Here is a 7,076-nt window from a genome sequence, read left to right as displayed (position 1 = left end):
ATATATAGAAAACTCCATTTAGTGAAAATAAACAAAATGGGTGAATCGAGAACTAGCTCCATCTCGTTGATAGCCCTCTCCTCCTAATGGTGGCCTTTCCATGGGGGCGGCTCCATCTAACGGATAGCTCTTTTCTCTCGACTCAAAACAAAGTGTAAAACATTTTCAATTAGGGAGTTTACCTCTCATTGATAGCCCTCTCCTCCTAATGGCGGTCTTTCCATAGGGGCGGCTCCATCTAACGGGGTAACTTTACCTAATTGAAATCACATACTAGGTGCACCTAGGTCGTCGTCATTATAACCGTAACTTTCAAAACCTCATTCTTAAAACACATGTCTAAAACCATATTTTGCAACATAACGAAACTTATATCAAAATACCTTCATCAAAACTCAATTGAAAACCTACTACTTATCATCATAAGTAAATCCAAATTCAAATTCAAATCCAATTCCAAATCGCGTACATATTAATATCAAATCCTTTCAAAATGTATATTTCAAAACCGCATTTCACAACATATCAAAACAACTACTAAAATACATAAAATCCAATCCTCCGTCTCAATTTCTTTACTTTATAAATCACAAGTAAAATCCATATCCAAATGGAGCGCATATTAACATCGAAAATTCTCAAGATCATATATCTCAAAACCGTATTCCCCACATCTTAAAACTCATGTCGTTGTATATGCAACCAAATCTCAATTTCAAATCCTTTGCTCAATAAGTCAAAGATAAATCTAAATAGTGACCATAATAATATCAATGACTTTTAACATAAGTATAAATAATTTCTCCAACTTAAGAAAATTTCGTCCTCGAAATTTAGAGTTTACGTGATAATAAGTATAAATAATTTCTCCAACTTTCAACTTTAGATTCCAACATACGTCTGTTATGAACTGATTCTTTCTGACCACCAGCCACCATTGGCGTTGAATACTTCCTTAAGAGAATTTATTATAAACTTCACATCATGCCTTTCCTTCTTCGTATGCTTCATTCCTCCAAGGTCCTATCAATTTTACCTAGTTTAAATCTTAACCGAGTATCCCTGATACTGTAAATTACGGTGGAACAAATTTACACATGACCAATAATGTCATTGAATGATCAAGCTAAAATTGAATCCCCCTTTACAACAAGTTTTTTGTAGCCCTTTAATTATAGGTCCCTTCATTTTGTCGAAATGAGCAAGGTTATTATCGAATCTTTTCGACATATGAGATTGGAAAACATGTCCTGAAATCGGTTTAACATATTAATTCAAGTAAGTTGTATCTATGACTAGGTAGTCGGAAGACTTTATGTAACAAGGGAAACTGATAATTTAGTCGGATAAAGAGAATCAGTTGGTAATAGACCTATGTGGAAGTCTAAGATCGAAAGTATAGAGAAATTATTTGCACTTATTATCATGCAAACTCTAAATTTCGAGGACGAAATTTCTTTAAGGGGGGTAGAGTGTAATATCCCGCGTAATTTTAAATAGATTGTTGTATCAGTTAAACATGTCAGACAGAAATAATTTTCGAAGGATTAATTATTTATTGAGAAATGTATGATGATATTCGGCAAATATCTCAGACACTATTCTAACGGACTTGAGGGATTAAGTGGTTATGAATTAAAGAAAGATAATTGTGTATTTTCTCTTGAAGGACATTTTGGTAACTTGCCATTCAAGATTTTTATTTTAATTGGGCCAAGACTAGATTTTTCTCATTCTTACTATATTCTTCACCATCACTCTAGAACTCTCTCCTTCCTTCTACCACTCTCTCAAAAATTCGGCTCTCTCTCTTATCCAAACTTCATCAAAATTTCATCTTTCATCATGGAATCATCATGCTAATTGTTGTAATGGGTACCTTGTAGAGATTAATTTTAAGAACAAGCTTCACAAATTATCTTTCCTCCCTCCCATGTCCCAATCGGCCCTCTCCCTTTGTTGTTCCAAAATCATCATTCCAATCTCATGGAACCGACTTGTAATTTTGCTTTTGGACTAACCATGGTGGAGTGATCACAAGGTAAGTAACAAAATTCATTCCCCTCTCCTTTCCATGATGACCGAATTCATCACCACCACTCCCAATGTTTCCTTTGTTGATATTACTTGGGTTTATGTTATAGGAATGCAAAATTGTGTTGTGAGTGATTATGGTAGTGACAAGTTGATGCACAAGGAGCTTATGAATTATACATTTAAGGTGAGTTTACTAGTAAGTTAAATTTTTGGAGAATGGACTAGAAGTAGAAACTTGGAATTGAAGGAAATTAATATAGAAAAGTGGTTTAGTAGCCTTGATGAGTTGTTGTTGGTGTATTTTGAGTTGTAGTTGTTGTTATAAGTGATTATACTTGAAATTCATGATTTTGAGACGAAACTTGTATGGTCTTCATTGACTCGTATATGATGCTGTGTAATCCATAATTGAGTAATTATTGGATTTATAGATTCTGCACGTAATTCCCTTCAAATTGGATATAAATTTCGTGTGATTTGGATTAGAAACGAACTCAGAAAACACAATTGAAGTTTGGTAAATTCTGCAGGAAAATGCTTACGGGTTTAGACGAAGATTTTGCCGAATAAGCTAAATTGCGAGTTTTAGTTAACGAATGGGTCCAGAACTGAATGTATATGTTTAGTAGACATAATAAGATTTTGGATCGAAGTCTGGGCTGTAATTGGAGCGTACAGAAGCCATAAGCTGCATTTAAGCTGTTTTGGCGAAAAGTGCTTATGGGGCATAGCAGGAGCTGAAATGGGACTTAAGCAGCGTCGGGACTTCAGAAAAATGTTAAGGTGAGTTCCTTTAGTTAGAAAACTTCCCTTTGGGTAGTTAAATTATGCCTTTAGAATAATAGAATATGATTTAGTACATTAGTACATAATTTAGTGACAATATGATTAAGATTTATACCCTTGCTAGAGTACTCTAAAATAACTTTTATGTTGATAAATATGATTATGGTAATGTAGAAGTTAGAGGAAAAATATTATGATAAGTTTTACGTGAGAACGAATAAATATGCAATTTCGGCTAACGTTACGTAAAGTGAGAATTGTTTGATTTTATTACTTTATTTTGACTATTAGCTAAATTAAATTACACTTTTAAGGTAATATAATGGTTTGGCTTGGCTAAGACTCCAATTCTCATTATTGCCGAATATGTAGCCGAAATTGTATTATGCATATCTTCTAATCATACACTACCATAATATATATTTATTTGTGTAAAGGAATGTTTAGAGTAAAATGGCCATTGAAACAAATTATTCAAGGGTAGATTTCCAATTATTGGAAAGTAAAGAATTCTAAGTATGAATGTTCGGCTTAATTAGTCGGGTTTTAATTTATCAGGATATGGGAAAATTTTATAACCTTTTAGGAATGGCATATGACAACGATATGCCTAGAACCTGAATAGGTTAGTATCCGAATTAATTTCAGAACAAAGACGGAATCACTACGTCTTTATTACTAGTTTCAGGATGTTTTCATTAAAAGAAAATCAGTTAAGTTATTCCTCTCTATCTCCCCGTCAGTAGTGGAGTTGAGGATTAACTCAGTTATTAGAAATCAGTTCAAGTTATAATATTAAAACATGTTTAAGTTGTGGCTTTCGCTATCCCGCCAGTTGGATACGAAAGGTTCCCGCCAGTTGGAACGGGCACTATCCGTGAGGATGACCCCACAATAATCAGAGGAGTCCGGTATCCCCGTCAGTTGGATTCCCGCCAGTTGGAATTATTACCGGTCAGAGTGGAATAAATTCCGGGGTTACTCCACCTGGGTTTATTCCGTAAAATCAACTCAGATAATACTGTTTGTTCAACGCTAACATTTCTAACATAATATGACAGACATTTTATTTATAATTACGATTGTGATTATGATTTCAACATTAGTATCAGGATTACATTAGTATTTCAGATAGCGATCCTAGTTATCCCCCGATCGCTCAGTTATGCATCAAGAAACTGTATGAACCCAAAAAGGGTTGAGCTTAGAGACAGATGGCGATCCTAGGTTCCCTGAGATGGCCTACAGCCTAGGATAGGTGGAACTCACTGAGACATCCCGTCTCACCCCAATCCCTTTTATTTTATTTCAGATCAGCAGGTTGTACGTGGCAAGGAGACAATACAGGAGGTTGAATGATATATTTCCACATGCTCGTGTCGTACTAGTTCAGATTATTTATTATGGTTTCAGACATGTATTCAGATAGCAAATGTACGATTCTGCAGTGATGTATATATTTATTTAGTCGAAATTTTTATTATTGTAATTTTAATGTATCCAGTACTAAATTTAACGCATATTCTAAATATTCTAGATAAGTTTAGTGTGGGCGTTACAGGCACGAAGAGTTCGAACAGAGTTGATGCGGCAACAGGGGCAAATGTTTCTTCATAATCAATTCCATACTCTTGAGTGAACCCTTTTGCTACAAGATGAGCTTTGTAACGCTCGATTGATCCATTAGAAAGAGTCTTTATTTTGTACACCCATTTGCATCATACAAGAGTCTTATCGGAAGGAGGATCAACAAGGTCCCATGTGTGGGTTTTCTCCAATGCCTGTAATTCTTCCTGCATAGCTTGCTGCCAATGAGGATCTGTGGAGGCTTCCTTATAGGATTGTGGTTCATGATGGTGAAGCATAGTGGAATAACAATGGTAATCACGAAGATAAGGAGGTGGATTTCTTACCCTCGGAGGAAGCTCAATGGTGGGAGGTTCAAGACCAACGATCGATCGGAAGGGGTTGGAAGCTCACTAGAAGAACCTGCATATGTCTCAGAACCTGCATGTGTGTCACTAGGAAAAAGATCGACATCAGGGTTAGTAAAAAGAGGAGTGGAAGTAGACGGGATAGACTTAAACTTTGATAAGGAAGAGAACATTATATCTTCCCAAAAGACAACATGACGAGATATGCGGATACGCTGGGATATTGGATCCCAACATCGATAACCTTTGTGTTCGGTGCCATAACCAAGAAAACAACACAGACGAGCACGAGGCTCAAGTTTACTATATTCACCTTTTAGCCCAAAACATGTTCTATAATCAACCACAAAAGAACAATTCAAAGCATAAACTCTGTAACAAGAACATAACTAATTCAAAACAAAAACTTTCTAAATTATTCTACGTGGGACTTCTTAATTTTGAAATATAAGAAATCCACTAAACAATAATAACAATCTGTCACATATATCAAAAGTTCAAAAGAAACTGGAATTAATTTTCTGAGTTAACATCATGATAACAAAACAAATCTTCACACTTACTAAAAGTTAGTGAAGTCACCATTCTCCCCAAAACAATCCATAATCAACCGCAAACACACAAAAAATGTTACTAATATCTTTGTGCTCGTCATTGATGAAAGAAGTTAAGGAATGCGATTACTCCAATAAACATCATGCAAAGTTCAATATACCTAGAAAACTTTAAATAATATCATTTTCAAACCTAGTGGCTGGCTTAATTGGTACTCTTAACTCATCTCACACTTTTATCTTAATGTGTGAAGACTGCATGCATGTCTTTGAGCCATGAATCTAGTGGCTCTTTAATTTTCATACAAACATTCACTTCAAAACTACTAATTACTTTTATTTTCAATCAGGCCGACCAGCTGTAAGGAATCAACTATTAATGATGAAGAAGCATGTAAGGCCCCGTTTTCAGCACCAAAAATTGTGTGTCTGTTTTTGTTTTTTTTTTTTAACGAAAACGAAAGAATAAAGTTAAACCTTTTTAAACTCAAGTTATAAACTTTTAAGAACAAAATAAAATAAAGGTTCCTTTTCAAAATGAACGTCAGATTATATGGAGCTTTGTATGACAACTAAATAATTTATAATACACGATTACATCCCTACGCAGAGGGAGAATTTCCTACATAAGTACTATCCAAAATTGAAAGGCTACTAAGCTGATCTTTTACTCTAAAATTGAGAAAGTTGGGTATTAGACCCTTTAATGACATTAAACTACAATATGGCTCCCTACTAACAATATGGCTGGTTGCGAGTACGTTACCCCTAACTGTGACCCGTCATGAGGTAGGGTCAAATCCCCAAGACATCGTAGTCCAAAAACCAAGGAAGCTGAACTTCGTCGCCTCCGATGGAAGCGTCTCGAGATCCAATGGTGTCATCATAATCTATGGCATATAGCCCACACATCCACTGAAAGGGTCACCATTTTCGAAAATAACAAATATAAAGATAACATGAACATAGCAAACATTATACAAGGATTAAAGATCGCATTTTAACCCTTGTATGGGAACAAGTAGAAAAATAAGATTAATACAAAATTTATTATGACTCGACTCCTAATGCAATGCCTTTATGTCAATGCATATGTTCCGGAATTAATACACCTCCGCAGAGGGTCGTGGCCACGCCACTAAGGAGACGAGTATCTACTCATCTATCAGACTCGATGATCCACTACAGGATAAGGTGGTTTTAAAACGCAACCCGTGCCACCTCTCCGGTGTGCACCTCGTGACTGGTGGTCACGTAACTATGAAATGCATGGACATAATATTTTTCAATAGGTATATGAACTTCTAGTCACATGTTACAACTCAGAATATACCATTTGTAATCTTTCTCATGCATACATTATTTCATTCATTCACTTTGGAATTTATACAATATTAAACACATATGAAAAATGAGCAATTATACACAACAAATTAACATGTATAAGTATATCTAAAAAGTGGATAGGTGCCCTTACCTCGACTAGCTTTTCATCCAAACAAAATTGACCTTGTCCCTTTTTTTTTTTTAATCTTTTAGTCATGAAAGTCCCTCCAAGAATCCATAGCCACTCCCATTAAATACTTTTATTTCTTATTTTACTCATTTCTCTAAACTCTCACTCAAACTCTCACAAAACTCACTTGTCTCTCATAGTTCACGACACAAACACTCAAGGGAAGAGAAAAGAACACTAAAAGAGTATAGAGAGATGACCAGACTTGAGAGAGACAAGAAAATACGACTTGACAATTTTCTACGAAAA

General features: G+C 35.2%; 1 long non-coding RNA gene across 1 annotated transcript; it reads left to right on the top strand.

The window, feature by feature from the left end:
• Window positions 1–1,947: 1,947 nt before the first annotated feature.
• LOC146912518 (uncharacterized) lies at window positions 1,948–4,369 on the top strand. The gene is made up of 4 exons (XR_015016714.1): window positions 1,948–2,041; window positions 2,145–2,221; window positions 2,568–2,820; window positions 4,136–4,369. It is a non-coding gene; the product is annotated as an uncharacterized LOC146912518 (long non-coding RNA).
• The last annotated feature ends 2,707 nt before the right edge of the window (window positions 4,370–7,076 follow it).

This window comes from Medicago sativa, chromosome 6 (genome assembly GCF_051527215.1).
Source record: "Medicago sativa cultivar Bolivia chromosome 6, Bolivia_mono, whole genome shotgun sequence".
NCBI lineage: Eukaryota > Viridiplantae > Streptophyta > Magnoliopsida > Fabales > Fabaceae > Medicago > Medicago sativa.
Note: the sequence above shows the minus strand (reverse complement) of the source record. Positions and strands in the feature narration are given on the sequence as shown.